Raw genomic sequence first — 17143 nt, forward strand, 5'->3', positions numbered from 1 at the left:
TACCCTCAGGCACCTCATACAGCTTGAAATAAATCTGTTACACTGCAGATAAATTTATCATTTTCACCAGTTCATTCAATTTGCGTTATAAGAAATTCATTTGGGGATGCTGGAGAATCCTTCTCAAATGCATGCTGTTGATTAAACAGTAGCTACAGACCAGAATTGGTAGAGTTAGAGAGGGAGAAGGCAGTGAGAATTAATGTGTGTAATGTTGTCTATCCATGCCTTGAAAATCCTCTTTAAATTACTCTTGCAAGTAGACAGGAGAGCACATATTCTCGAAGCCACCATCAATCCTTTGCCCCGCTTACAGTTCTCTTGAATACAGAAGCCAGCCTTCCTTCTAGCACAACTAGAAGGTTTTCCTCAGAAAACTGAAAATAGAATTACCATATGACCTGACAATCCCACTTCTTGGTATGTACACCAAAAAAGTGAAAGCTGGGACTCAACCAGATATGTATACATTAGTATTTTTAGCAGCATTATTCACTATTCATTATCATAGTCAAGAGGTGGAAGCAACCCAAGTGTCCATCATTGGATGAATGGATAAAGAAAATATGTTATAGACATGCAATGCAATATTATTCAGCCATAAAAAGGAGTGAAACATGGTTGAACACTGAAGACATTATACTGAGCAAAATAAACCACACACAAAAAGACAAGTATTGTATGATCTTGCTTATTTGAAATTCCTAGAAGAACCAAACTTCATAGAGACAGACGGTAGTTTATAGATTACTAGGGCCAGGGGAACAGTGCAGGAAGAGGGAATTATAGCTTAACAGGGGTAGGTTTTGTTTGAGGTGATGAAAAAGGAGAGGTAATAGTGAAGGTAACACAATATTGTAAATATAAATAATACTATTAAATTGTACACTTGGAATGAGTTTAAAATGGGAAATTCTGTCTCTACTGCAATAAAAAGATAAAAAAAAATGAACATAGAACAAGTTCTCATCTTCTAGTATACTCATTATAGTTATTTTAGTCTTTCAAGAATTGTCTATGTCTGTTCTCCCAATGGTGACTACAATGATTCTTATTTCATTCACTTATTATACTACAAAGCTCCATATAAACAGCTGTATTAAGGTTTAATAGGGCACAAGGGGAAAGGTAGGAATGAGGTTCCATTGTCCAACTATATAAATAGAAAATCTATTCCTGTATGCCAAGAAGAAAAGCCTTAGAATACATTGCCTCTTAGAAACAACTTTAGACATTACACTAAGATTTTGTATTAAAATATTGATACTTCTACATAGATGAAATGTGGTTTTGTGGGTACTCATATAAACAATGTCTATATTGTAGTTTCTAAGAAAAAAAATTCTCCAACTAAGCAACTTACATATGAGACAGAATATAATAGTGTTGTTTAAAGTATAGGTACAGGAGGCAAAGGGCCCTGCATTCAAGTCGAGGTCTACTGCTTACTAGGTAAATGATTCTGAAAGTTTCTTTTTTTTTTAATATATTTTTATTTTTTTATTTTTAAAGAAGCTTTATTTTTATACTTAAAAAAATAAGGCATTCCTATATGTCCCACTCCCTCCCCTTCTCACACTTTGCAACATTAACAACATCTTTCATTGATGTGGTACATTTGTTACAATTGAAGAGCACATATTGAACCTTTGCTATTAACCATGTACTATAGTTTACACTATAGTTTACATTTTGTCCCATTCAATTTTGTATTATGACAAAATGTACAATGGCCTGTATCTGTCACTGCAATGTCATGCAGGACAAATCCAAAGTCCCAAAAATGCCCCTAATACACCCATTCTTCCCTCTCCCATCCCTCGGAACCTCTGGTGGCCACTGCCTTTACGTCAATGATAAGAGTTCTTTCATTGCAAGAATAATAATAAGTTTACTTTAGTCCATTTTTCACCCACCAATCTTAAGGATTTGGGGATGATGATGCCCACTCTGTTTCTAATTGAGAAGTGGCTCAAGTGGGGCAGATGGATGGAGCTATCTTGCTTGCAGTTAGACACTCTCTGCTTTGGGGATGGGGGTTGTCCATCACCTCCTTGTTAGTTTTCCTGGGTGAGTCCAGTGAACTGGAGAGTAGGTGTTGCAACTCTGCTGAAATTCAGGGCTCAACTTGCATATGGACATATATTGATCAAGCATAGTGATAATTATGGGTTCAAATCAAAGGGGCAGAAGAGCCATGTGTAGAGAACCTATAAATGAGCCTAACTCTGTTACACTAGGGAACATAAATTCCAAAGTAAGACCCACTGACAGGGCACAGAATTCCTGAGCTGCCTACCCAGCTTATAGTTTCTGGATACCTCTAGAGCTCCCAGGAGCCCTGCTATTTGAGGCACTGTTTACTGTATCAGTCAATGAGATCCTGCTGAGATGTGCATAAGCATAGCCTCTGGAATCACCTCCCAACTCACTTTGAAATCTCTTAACCATAAAAACTCATTTGTATTTATCATTTCCCCTTTTTGGTCAAGGTCTTTTTCCAGAAGCATTGTTAGTTGGACCTTGGTAATAATCCCTCAGTGCCGGGAGGCTTATCTCTGGGAGTCATGTCCCATGCTGGGGGGAAGGTGGTGCATTTACATCCTGCATTTGGTTTAAAGAGAGGCCACATTTGAGCAACAAGGAAGCTTTCAGGAGGTAACTCTTATGCAGTATTTAATACCGGGCTAAATTTCAATTTCACAAGAAAAGGTTCATAAGTACAATCATCAATGTCAAGGGCCTGGTATAATGGTCTGTCTTTCTTCACTAGACATTGCCCTTGTACTCAGGGATTCTTGCTGTCCTTTTAGAGAATGTAGCAGAATTCCCCAGAATGGAAATTCAGTATTCTTTCAGCTATTGTGTGGCTCTCACTCACCAAGACAATGCCCCATGAACTCTTAAACATATTCATATGTCTAGAGGCATACCCTAGGTGAACCCCTTCCCATGCATCCCCACATCACTGACACCCTGCACCAGTGATCCTCCCCTGCCACTGCTTTGACCCTTTCGTGATCCAAAACCTCTCCAAAAATGAAGCCAACAAAATAACTGAGTAAAATTAATAAAAAAATGTAATTTAAAAAACAACTAATAAAATACAAAGAAAATTAAAACAATTTGAAATAGTAAAAAAAAATTAGACATTGTGTCTTTCATCACTGTAAGGTCTGTTGTCTTGTATGTACAGTGACATTTTCTTCCATATAGTTCCACAGGGTCTTATTTTTTTCATTTTATCTTCAAAGAAGCTCTAGGATACAGAAAAGTCACATAGAGAATAGGTGATTCCCATATACTGAACACCCTCCCCCATTTCCCCTCTCCCTTATTAATAACATTTTACATGCAAGAGGTAAATATTGAAGCATTGCTACCAACTATGGTCAATGGTTTACATTATGGTTTACATTTGGACTGCACACTTTTATAGGTTTTGACAAAATCTGTAGTGACCTATATCTGTTATTGCAAGATCATGCTGAACAATTCTAATGCCTTAAAAGTGCCTTACATTCCATGTAGGTCTATTCTTCCCTCCCCCTCTCACAACTTTAACCCTGAATAAGGCCAAAAGCAGAAATCTAGGAAAGAAGTCAGAAATGCAAACTTGATATTGAAATTAAAACAGTGATAAATGTTTTGTTTTATTGTTTTAGTGTAGTTTATTTTCAGATAAATGTATTTTAGAGTCTATTATATAGGGCCTTCATGTAATACTTTAAATAAAATATATGTATGAAAATATAATGTTTTCTATTATATTATAATTGATTTCTTCTATTTCTTTACATGCACACACTATTGTGATTTCTCAGATCTTATATCTTTTATTAATGAAATAACATTACTATCAAATAAAAGAACAATGGTAAAGATAATTCTGCAGTTTGCATTTGTGGCATTTTCTATTACTTATCCTGGAAGGCACTATAGCATGGCTTCTGTTGATTCATAGTAGGAAATAAAAGTTAAAGAAGTTGATTGTGTGATCCATCTTTCCATACACAAGTATCTCACTGTTTATATATTTTTATTGCAGAATATAGAGGAATATGCCCTAGCACATCGTCCAAGCTATTTTTTATTTGCTATTTAGCAAGATCTTAGGCTGACTTTAGAGATCAAACATAGAGTTAACTTAGCATTATATAACTAACAAGGCAGTGCACACCAAGTTTTATCCTAAGGTTATAGAATAAAATATAATCTATAGGGTATTGATACTATATAAATCTAGGGAATTTCTGTAATTAACATTGACTTTGGTGTCTACAGACTGTGAGAAGAAACAAATTTTTCCCCCAAGGTATGATGGTTTGAAGCTGTATGTACCCCAGGAAAACAAGGTCTTAAATTTAATCCATTCCTGTGGGTGTGAATCCGTTGTAAGTAGGATCTGTTGTTCAGTTAAGGTGTGACCCACCTCAGTGAGGATGGCTCTTAGTCTTATTACTGGAGTCTTTTACAAGTGGAATGCAATTCAGATAGAAGGAAGAAAGCCACAGGAAGCAAGAAGCTGAAATCCAGTGGAACTGGGTAAAGAAGGGAGAAAACTAGAGACACCACCATGTGCCTTGGCATGTGAAAAACCAAGGATCAAGGATAACTGGCAGCCAGTCCCAGAACACAGTCTTTGGGAAGAAAGCATCACCTTGATAATGCCTTTTTCCCAACCTCATAACATGAGTGAATATATTCCCATTGTTTAATCTGACCCATTTCACAGTATTTGCTTGAGCAGCCTATGAAACTAAAATGCAAGGGATGGTTGGAAGAGAAAATGATGAGAGACTAAGTTTTCTGCTTCTTTCCTTCTTTCTTCCTCTCTCGTAAAGTTATCGAATATCTTCATTTGTTAGACATGACTTTAGGCATAGGGATAAAAATTTATGGGATACACCTTCAAGGGTCCCAATCTATGAGGAGAACAGGTGGGAAAATGATTGAGTTTAATTAACCCAGTGTGCCGAGAGCTAGAATAGAGGCACATCAACTTTGATGGAGAAAAGGAGAAAGGCCAATTAACTACTCCAAGAGGAGGAGACAACTAGAGGTTTCCTTCTTTGTACGCTTCTTTTTAAAATTAGGCTTATTGCAATTGAATTTACATACAATAAAGTTCACTCTTTCAAAGTGTTCAGTTTGGTGACTTTTGACAACCCCCTTGGTTGTGTAACCACAATCAAGACATAACATTTCCATAACCACAAAACCTTTCTCTTTTGACTCTTTGTGGTCAGTCTCCTACTCTTACCTCCAGTCCCTGGCAAGCAATGATCTGTTTTCTAACCTGATAGGTTTTTGCCTTTTCAGAATGTCATATAAATGAAATGATAAACCATGTGCTTTTTGTTTATGGCTTCTTTCACTTAGCATAGTGATTTTGAGATCAATCCTTTTTGTTGCATATATCAATAGTTAATTCCTTTGCTGAATAGTATTCCACTGTATGTCCCTACCACAATTTGTTTTTCCATTAGCCAGTTGATGGACATTTGTGGTGATTCCAATTTGTAATTATTATGAATAAAATAGCTATAAACATTTATATATAGGTCTTATTGCAGATACATATTTTCATTTTTCTTGGGTATTTAACTAAAACTTGGATTACTCATTCATATCATGGATCAATTTGTCTTCCAAAGTAGGTGAACCATTTTGCATTCCACCGCAGCAACAGATGAGAATTCCAGTTATTTGCATCCTTACCTGCAAATAGTATGGTGAGATTTTTTTTCCTTTTTTTTCTGTTAGTTTTTGCCATGTTAATAGGAGTGCAGGGATATTTCATTGTAGTTTTAATTTGTATTTCCCTAATGACTAATAATGTTGAGCTATTTTCCATCTGTATGTCTTCTTTGGGTAAATGCCTATTCAAATCATATGACCATCTTTAAGTGGAATTGTTTTCTTATCATTGAATTCTGATAGTTTCTTTTTTTTTTAAGGTTTATTTATTTATTCCACCCTCCATCCCCCTACCCCTGCTGCTTGCTCTCACTGTCTGCTCTCTGTGTCCATTCACTTCACATTCTTCTCTGTCTGCTTGTCTTCTCTTCTTGTCTTCTCTTTAGGAGGCACCGGGAACCGATCCCGGGACCTTCCTATGAGAGAGAGAGGCACTCAATCACCCAAGCCACCTCAGCTCTGTGGTTTGTTGTCTCTCACTGTGTCTCTTTTTGTTGCCTCATCTTGTTGAGCCAACTCTTCACGCTGTATGTGCCAGCCAGCTCTCTGCACCATGTAGGCCAGCTTGCTTTTCATCAGGAGGCCCCAGAAATTGAACCCAGAACCATATATGACCCTCCATATGGTAGATGAGATCCCAATTGCTTGAGCCACATCCACTTCCCTGTGATAGTTTCTTTTATATTTTGAGTAAGAATATTTTATCAAATACTAGTTTTGCAATTATTTCCTACACTGTGTTCTTGTCTTGTCTTTTTCTTCCACAGAGAATAGGTTTTTAATTTTAATAATATTCAGTTTATCAATTTTAAATTTTATAATCCATGTTTTTTTGTGTCATATTTCAAAAATATTTGCCTAACCTAGGGTAACAAAAGTTTTCTCCTAAATTTTCTTCTTGAAATTTTATAGTTTTAACTCTTGTATTTACATGTTTAATTCATCCTTTTTGAGGTAATTTTTATATGAAGAGTGAGGTAAGAGTGAAGCTTCTTGTCTTTATGCATGTGGCTATCTAATTTTTCCAGAATCATTTGTTGAAGACTATCATTTTCTATTGAATTGCCTTGATCCTCTTGTGTACATGTATTGAAATATATATATATATATATATACACATTCTATTCTATTCCTTTGCTTTATATGTCTATCATAATATGAGCAGCACAGTATCTTGTATATTATTGCTTTCTAGAAGCTTTTGTAATCCAGTAGTGTAAATATTGAGCTCTGTTTTAATGTATGTTCTTCTTTTTCAAAGTTGTTTTGGGTCTTCTAGTTCTGTTGCCTTTCCATATAAACTTTAGAATCAGCTCTTAATGTCCATGAATATCCACTGAGATTTAATTGAGATTGCTATGAATCTATAAACCAAATTTGGACAATTAAGATCTTACTAATAATGAGTTTTCTAATGCATTAACCTAACTCTTAGGTCTTTATTTAGGTCTTTAATTTTTCTCAGCAATATTTTGTTCGTTTCAGTGTACAAGTCTTGGGTGTGTCCATTTAATTTATCCGTAAGTATTTTATGTTTTGATGCTATCATAAACAGTATTATTGATTTAATTCCAATTTCCAATTGTTTGGTGGAAAATGCACCTCTTAAGGTTAATCTCCAGATTCTTCAGCTTTTGCTGTGTAGAATTGTTGGAGAGTTCACTTTAACACATGATTAAATCTGGGAGATTAAGACAAAATAAGAGAAAAGACTCTGTCATGATCTGCTAGTAATTTTTTTATCCTTTCCCTTTACAAGGTAACTAATACCTCCCAAGAACAGTCAGGACAGTGAACTAGTTTCTTAGTTTGTGAAAGAAGTATTCATTGTTCTCCCAAATAGTTGTGCTGTAGTTGGGTTGTGGCCTGTGAGAAGAAGGCAATGCCAGACCACTAGTTGGACTGCTCAGGGTAACATGGACAATTATTGGTTAGTTGCATGTAAAATGTGTACTGAAAATAGATGTTGAGGACATTGAGAGTGTTCTGAAATTATTGCTAGAAAGGTATTGATACTTATTTTATTGAGAAATATGCAAATACATATTTTATTATTTGGTGACACATTTCATGTTGGAATAAATTTTGGGGGGTATAATGAACTCAAACCTGCAAGTGCATGTTTATAAAAATTAAGTATTGAATTTCTGATTTTCAAAAAATTGATGAAGAACATGTAACTTGCATAAAATATTTGTTGAGATATACAACCTGCCATAGAAACCACAGTGAAATCAGGGGTCACATCGGAAACAAAAGACAAATACACCGAAGAAGCATCAGCATTTACTTCAAAAGTTAATATTTTAAGAAGAATGTGCCTGAAGACTGTGATTTAAGATGCAGTTACACATGGTATGTTTGCATATCACTCTGTGAAATATCATTTATCATTTAGATAAGATGACTGTTTAAAATGAATTTTATTCACTTTTTATTCCAGATTTTCTTATGCAGGTATAAAAACTGAGGCAGTGTTTGTGAATGTGTTGGCTGCATTAAGTCATGGCAGGTTTATACCAGTGTGTTCAGATCCTTCCAATGGAAAATCATTTAAAGTAATTCCAATGATGGGTTGATTTTTTTCTGTCCAATTTATGGAATCAAAGTAATTCTGTCAAAGATTTATGGAATCAAAGTACATTCATTCTGTCAAGTGTGAAATATCTACTATTAATGGGGAATGCTTTGTAAAATTCTGTTGAAAGGTTCAACATTCAAAATAAAATTATTTGGTTTTGCTGTGTTAAAATTGTGGAGGACGGTTTCACAGGAAAAACAATATTCTTATTAAATGTAGTAAACTTTAAGCAGTATACTTTGTATTCATCATGGAAAGCATGTAGTTTATCATTGTAAATAGAATTTACAGTTGTATTGTAGGCTAATGATATTCTATCAATGGTAATGGAAGCAATCGTCAAAATTTATAAACTTTTAAATTTATACTCAGTTTAAAGTAACTAAACTACAAAATTTTCATGTGGGAACCTCCTCTGAATAAGAACAACGATAAAAAACTGGAATTATGTTTCTTCTTTGCTGGCCACCATTAAGCAGATATTAGAAACTTTTTAGGCAGCTAAGGCTTTGGAAATAAACCTAAATGTCCTATCATGGTACTGAACTATGTTTGAAAACAGGTTGTCTAAAATTTTGTAACCTTTATTCAAAATAACTTGGAAAACCTTAATCAATGTATTCAGTGAATGGAACAACAAAAAACTTCAGCTTGTAATGCTTTTTTAGCAAATTGCATTGTTGAAAACAAATATGCATGAAATTATTGCAGTACATTCCTATAAAAGCAAAAGAAATTCAGAACAACTTAAATATGATTCCTCAAACGTTGTGCAGGATTTAAATATGAAATTTTATAATTGCTCTTTGGAATATCTTAACTTGTGGAAAAAAATTTTTTTATGGGAGCTTCTATTTTTAACAGAATAAATTTATTTTCTATATTGGAAAGGGAAAGTTTGAAAAGTTCTGTGAGTTTTTAGCATTTATATTTGGCAAAAGATGTAAAATAAAATATAAAAATGAGAAGACAGTTCTATTGTAAAAATGGTTATAAAGAAAGGTACTCAGAAAAGAGGCAAAAAGCCAGTACTATAATAAATATATTAGGCTGAAATATTTACAAAGTTCAATATGGAAACATTAGAGTTGAAAGTATTTCACATTTATCAAAATTTGTTCTGCTCACTTTTTTTATGTAGAGAATGATTCTTAATTTAAAATGGTATGGTCTACAGAGAAGAATCAAATGAATGTGTCAACAATTTGCAAATATGCAAAAATGCTAATTTGAAGATTTCAGGCAATTTTATTTAGAATATAAAAATAATAAGACTATCAGATAAACACATACTTCAGATCAATACCTCAGCATATGAAAGACATATATGGTGAGAAATTGATTAAAGGATATGAATATATACCAAGAAAAATTATTCTTATGCTATTTTTAAAAGTTCAGTTAATTAATAGAAAAATTCTCAAATGAACATGAGTTCATGATTTTATTTTTAGAAAGAATTTTATTCATTATTTAAAAATAGTTTTTGAAGAGAACTGGTATAGAATTGGAATGTCTTTCCAAAGATACCTATCTACCTGTTTAAAAAGTCTTCAAATATAAATCTTCCTCTTATACAAGATACCTCTTTGACTTAAATATTTCAAAACTATTTGCTAGTGGTTGTATATTGATAAAATAAAAACACTTAAAGCATTCTTAGCATTTTGATAAATATTCTACATTTATAAAATGAGGACTAAATATATAGAATCTATTTTTTAATATATATTTTTATTTATTTTTAAAAGATACTTAGATTACATAAAACGTTACATTAAAAAATGTAAGGGATTTCCATATGCCCCACTCCCCACACCTCCCACTTTTCCCCAGAATCTTTTTACTTTGTTATTACATGTTTTTCCATGCATTTTCTATCCTATTCACTCTTGATTTTCATTACTTTTTTTAACTTAGTGTTAAGATTATTTATATTATGCAGGGCAGTAGAAAACCATGACTTGCATACCAAACCCAGCCGACTGCCTGTTTTATTGGAACACAGCCACAACCATTCATTTATGTATTGTCTGTGGCTACTCACACAGTACAACAGCAGATTTTATAGTTGTGATACAGACTGATGGCCCAAAAGCCAAAAATATTTATTATCTGGACCTTAGAAAGTGTTTGCTGACCCAGATATAGGGAGAAAGTGATTTAAAAAGTGTTCTAAGGGCAGTTCAGCCATGGAAGTAATGCCTCCTTACTGCTGGAAATAGGAAGGTCTGGGACATAGTGTGTAGCATAGTTACCACTTAGCTACATGGTATCAAAAAGTAATTTTTAAAAAATCCACAGCTTTCTTCTCATTTTGTATTTTCTCAACAGATATATGGGCTAGGTTCACATCAGATTTGGGAGAAATGATAGTTGTACACTCGTTTTAAAACAGCTAATGAAAATTTATGATTCACTTAGTAAATAGGTTAATATAAAATACATATAGTTATTTGATTTGAACATTGAATTTTTATTTGTTTATAGTTTGTTTTTATTACATTGGTGATTAATATCTGTTAAAAGCAAAACAAGGTTCAGCAATGTCATTATATAAAAGAAACTCTAGGGAAGTGGATGTGGCTCAACAGATAGAGCATCCACCTACCATATAGTAGGTCCAAGGGTTCGATACCCAGGGCTCCTGGCTCATGTGGTGAACTGGCCCACACACAGTGCTGCTGCGCACAATGAGTGCTGGCCCACGCAGGGATGCCCTTGCGAAAGGGTGCCCCCCGCACAAGGAGTGGCCCCTGCACAAGGAGAACCACCCTGCGCAAAACCGCAGCCTGCCCAGGAGTGTTGCCACACACGTGGAGAGCTGACGCAGCAAGATGACAGCAACAAAAAGAGACACAGATTCCCATTCTCACCTGACGAGAATATAAGTGGACACAAAAGAACACATAGCAAATGGACAGAGAACAGACGATGAGGGTGGGGAATAAATAAATAAATCAAAAAAAAAAAAAAGAAACTCTAGAACTTTATTTCCCTTCCCCACCCCCACCACTCATCCTCCACAAGTACACACACACTCTGCACATGCTTGGAATGACACACTCATCACACACAAATGTATTCATGTATACACGTACACAAATATTATTATAAATATAAGGTATATGTGTATGCATCCATTTTCTATAATGTGTATTATTTATTAATATATTACATTGTAAGATTTTTTTGTTCAATTACTCTATTTTTCCATCAAAATAAATTCTACATTCAATTTTAATTTATATTATTCCATTATTAATTTAACTGGTTTCCTGATTTGAGGCACCTCGATTGTTTCTATTATTTACTATTACGCACAAACTTCAGCAAATATCTCATAGTTAATTAAATTTTGCACATCTTCCTAATTTATTTCCCCTGGAATTTCTAGAAGTAGATTTTACGGAACAAAGGGTATCCATATATCAATACTTAATTTAATTTTTATTACTGAGTACTATCCCATTGTCTGGCTAAACCACAATCTGCCTATCCATTGTTTTGTTCCTGGACATTTGAGTTCTTCTAGTATTTGACTATTGTAAATAATTCTGCTGTAAATAGCCTTCTAAAAGTCCTTATTTCAACCTGTATTTTCATTTCTGTTGAGTAAATACCTAGGACTGGAAGTGCAGGGTCATAGGGTAGAAGTATGTTTAATTTATCAAATCCTGGCAAACAATCCTCCAAGATGGTTATATCATTTATGCCCCCACAAGCAAAGAAAGAGAGCTTCAATTGCTTCACACCTAACCTACATTCTCTTTTTTAGACATTCTATCATATTTGAAATAGTATCTCATTATGGTTTTAATTTCCTTTTCCTTGGTGACAAATGATGTTGAAAATCCTTTCATGTTGTTTTTTTCCTGGCTCTTTAAATTTTTTTTCTTATCCAGTGTCTCTCTAAATCTTTTGCTCATTAAAAAAAAAAATTGGAAAAGTCTGTGGCTTGTGTCATCATTTTCATAACTGGTGTCTTTTGATAGGCAGACACTTCTAATTTTGTTGAAGTCTAAGTCCAATGTCATTTTCTTTCAGTATTATTTGTGCTTTTGTATCCTGTCCATGCCTATCCCAGGGTCACAGAAATAGTCTACTATATTTATATCTAGATGCTTTAAATTTCTAGTTTTTATATTTTGGCTCTATGATCCACCTAAATTTCTGCATATGGTAGGGATATAGGAGTTGACTATAACAGTTCTGCTCAGCTGCTCAGTCTTTTAGGCTTTTGGTTACTGTTTAGGCATCAGCAGACCCTGAATGTTGGCACTGAATGTTGGGCTAATCTTTCTGCATCCTCCTTCTTTCTGTGGTATTAACTCCTCAAGTCCTTGATTAGCTGCCTCATGCCGTCAAATAAATTTTGAATTTTTTAAAGTCAAGATTTCTAGCTGTTCTTTGGTGAGGGTTTATTCAATGCAAGCTCATCAAGTAGTACTAGAGAAGAAGTCATTAATTTCCCTAATTTTAAATTTCAGAGTTTGTTCATAGGTCCAGAAATATTCTATGTTTCTTATCCTTACAATGGGATATTTATGTTTGTCTCCAGAATTGGAAATCAAGTTCAAGTCCGAGTGGAGTGTTTTTTGTTCTGTTTTGTTTTGTTTCAGTACTTATACATATCTCTCAGGGATAAATTTTAAAAATAAAAGAAAGAAAAGGAAAAAAAATATATAGATTCTCTTTCATTTATCTTTCTTAGTTTGAAGACCAAGAGACGTAGGGGAGGTATTATGACTAGAAATAACTGCTAGGGGAGTGATCCTTAAGATATTTTTATTTTGTCATTTGCTGGGACTAATTCCTTCTCTTACTGGCATGATGGCACATTTTTTTAAAAGGCCAATCTCAACAGCATCCCCCATATTACTTAGTTCATTGTAACAGATGTCAGTCACAACACCCATTGTGGGATTCCTGATATGCATAGCCCTGAAGTGCATGATATATACTCTAGAAGCTTTAGTAAATGTTCCATTTATCTGTGACTACATAAAAAACAACCTTAAAACTTGGTGATTTAAAACAACAAACATTTTATTATATCTAATACCTTCTGAGTTCAGAATTGAGGCAGGGCCCAGCTCTGTGACTCTTCTGTGTGGTATTGATGGAAGTCACTCATGGCATTTAGGTGGTAGAAGACTGATCTGGCACATCCAAGATGGCTTCATTGACACATTTGGTGCCTTGACGGGAATGACTGGAAGACTGGGCTCAGCTGCAGCTGTCAACAAGGGTGCTTAGAAATCGACTCTCCAGCATGGCAGCCACAGACTGGCCAGTCTCCCCTTTAGCAAGGTAGAAACTACGTAGTCTTTTACAAGCTAGCCTTCAAAATCACCTAGCACCACTTCTGTCATATTCTGCTTGTTGAAGCACTTGCTAATGCACCTCAATTGTAGGGCAGGGTACATAAGCCCCACCCCTTGATCAGAGAAGAGTCAAATATTTTACAGCCATGTTTAATGCTACCATAGTCTGCCTTCCGGAGACATATATTTATATTTATCCCACATGGAAATTATACTCACACCTTCCCAAGACTATCCTCACAGAAGTCTCATTCTATTATACCATTAAGCTCAGGGTTGAGGTCCAGGACCTCATATTAAATCATGTCCAGGTGCAGATAAAGCTCTTTGGATTCAATTCACATTTATTGGGCACAATTGCTCTTGATATGAAGAGCTGCAAACTAAAGAAGCAAGCATTGCCTCCCTTCTTTCCCCATCACACATTCTTGAGATACAGTGACAGAACTAGACTCAATAGTCCTTTTCAAAAAGAGGGGAAGTAAAACACAGTGAACCATGTGGTGGAAGATGGACTGTGGTTAACAGTAAAAATATGAGAGTGTTCTCTCATGCAAATAAATGCACAGTACTAATACATAGTATTAATAATAGATAATGTATGGAAAAATTTTCCTTAGTGTACACTATGAATTAGTGTAATAGTCTATGAATAGTGTAATAGTGTAATATGAATTAGTATAATTAGTGGTAATAGTCTGTTCGTGTTCTTTCATAATCTGTAACAAAGGTTCCACAACAATGTAAGGTGTTGGTGACAGGGTGGTGTATGGGAATCCAGCATATTATATATGACTGTTTTGTAAGCTCACAACTTCTCTAATAAAATTTTTAAAAAGAGGGGAAATAGAAGGCACATGACAGTCACTAGTGGAACAAATCTGAATATCATCCGTGTCTGTATTGTTGGTTTTGTAAATAAGACAGTCTTGCTCCATGGGAATGATTCTCTGCAATTTGTGGTTCTGTCCTGTGAGTAATCCTGTTTCCCCTAAAATGTAGCCAGTGTTTGCTGCTAAGTAGCATTCTTAGCCTGTTCTCTGCCCTTAGAATTCTGCTTGGCAAGCAAATGCCTCTTTTCACTTTATATTATCCCTATACCTTTTAGTCAAAGCTGACATAATTTCTTTAAAAGGTTATGGGGTCCCTTACATATAAAACTATAAATCAAGTCCATTAAGCAAATGCCACACACACAAATGTCTTAAAGCTAAGTCTGTTATCTTGGGCCCCCTATCAGGTTTATGTGGAGTAATACCCAACTGTGTCTTAGGAGAACTATTGTCTACCTCTTAATATACTAGAAGTCTTTCTATATAAATGAAAGGGTGTTTGAAGTACGGATGTCTGAAGGTAGTTCTTTACAGCCAAATCTGGGTTCCTTGAGGCTGCGTTTTATTTGCAGTACCTGAATTTGATCTTTTCCCTAAGGCTATCTCTTTGAGAACTTTGTGTTGCTTGGAAAGATTGTCCTGGGCCCTTTACATTTCCTCCAAACTGAATGAAAAAAAATGGAATAGTTTCTCTCCTCTTTAATTTTATTGCAGGCATCTAGAAGATGTCAGATGGCATCTCCATCACGGCCCAGAAATCTCCTTAGCTAGATCATTGGATTCATCAGGCATATTTTCTATTTTCCTTGTAACTACAGGTTACAGTGTTGCCAAACTTTCTGCCATTACATAACAGGATCTCTTTTCCTCCAGCCTCCAATAAATTGTTCTTCACTTTCCATCAAGCACTCTGACAGCCAGCTTGAGACCCATCATACTTTCATCCATTGCCTGTTCCCAAATTCCATGGCATATGTTGTACTTTTAGTTTTATCAGTTCTGTTATAAAATTCTGTTCCACTCGCCTTTTGCTACATAACTACATTAAAACTTCATAACTTAAAACATGAGCTATTTTATACACACACACACACACACACATACACTTTCTGGGTCAGTCTTTCAGACAGGGCTTGACAGGTCTTGACAGGAATTGAGAGAGTGTTTCTTCTGTTCAATGTTTTCTTTTTTTAATTAGATAAATTGCAGGTTTACAGAAAAATCACACATAAAATACAGAGTTCCCATATACCAGCCTGTTATTAACAACTTGTCCTAGGGTATTATAATTTATGAAGGAAAATTTTTATAATTGTTCTATTAATTATAGCATTATAGTTCATCATTTACAAAAGCGTTCACTGTGTTGTCCAGTCCTATGCATTTTTAAAATTTTTATTCTAGTAACATATATACAACCTAAAATTTCCCCCTTTAACCACATTCAAGCATATAATTCAGTGCTATTGTTAAATTCACAGTGTTGTGCTATCATCACCACCATCCATGACCAAAACTTCTCCATCAACCCAACTAGAACATGTATACAATTTAAGCATTAAATATCCATTCCCTACTCCAAACCTACCCCCTGGTAACCTATATTCTAGATTCTAACTCTAAGAATTTGCATACCTAATTATTTCATACTAGTGAGATCATACAGTATTTGACCTTTTGTGCCTCACTTATTTCACTCAACATGATGTCTTCAAGGTTCATCCATGTTTTCAGATGTATCAGAACTTCATTTCTTTTAACAGCTGAAAAATATTCCATTGTGTGTGTATACATATACCATATTTTGTTTACCCATTCATTTGCTGATGGACACTTGGGTTGCTTCCATCTTTTGGCAATTGTGAATAATGCTGCTATGAACATTGGTGTGCCAATATCTATTAGAGTTCCTATTTTCAATTCTTTTGGGTATATACCTAGATGTGGGGTTGCCAGGTGTTTTAGTTTGTTAAAAATGCCAATGCAATATACCAGAAATTGGTTGGCTTTTATAATGGGAATTTATTAGGGTAAAATCTTACAGTTCTTAGGCTGTGAGAATGTCCAAATCAATGCATAGTCAGAGATTGCTGTCTCACTAAAGATCAGCTGCTGGCAGATCCTGGACTCCTGTCACATGTCAAGGCAAAGTTGTGGCCAGTCTCTGCCATCTCCTTCAGGATCACTTTCTCCCAAATCCCACCTGTGGGCAGTCAGGCACATGGCTCTCTTTCCCCAGGCTACATCTCTTCAACTTCAGGCTGCTCTGCTAAATTCTGCCTCCAACCTTTCTCTCAGCTTCTTGGTGTTTCTGTCCTTCTGAGGTTGTAGGTGATCCCGGAGTCCTCTTTCACATGGAAGGGTAAAATGGAAGCTCTCTTTCTGTCTCTTCATATTTCTCCTGTTTATATAGGACTCCAGCAAGAGGGCTGAGACCCATCTGGGTGATTCCTCACTGAACTACTCCAATCAGAGGCCCCCAACTGAATTCAATCTTATCAAAGGATTGCACACCCACAGGAATGGATTAACTCTAACAGCATGACCTTTACCGGGATTCACAAAAGCTTCAAATCATCACATCAGATATACAGTAACTCTACACTTAACTCTCTGAGATGCTACCAAACTGTCTTCCACAGTGGTTGCATCAATTGATCTTCCAATCAACAATGAATATGTGTTCTTATTTCTCCACATTC

This window comes from Dasypus novemcinctus, chromosome 2, assembly GCF_030445035.2.
Source record: "Dasypus novemcinctus isolate mDasNov1 chromosome 2, mDasNov1.1.hap2, whole genome shotgun sequence".
Lineage (NCBI taxonomy): Eukaryota > Metazoa > Chordata > Mammalia > Cingulata > Dasypodidae > Dasypus > Dasypus novemcinctus.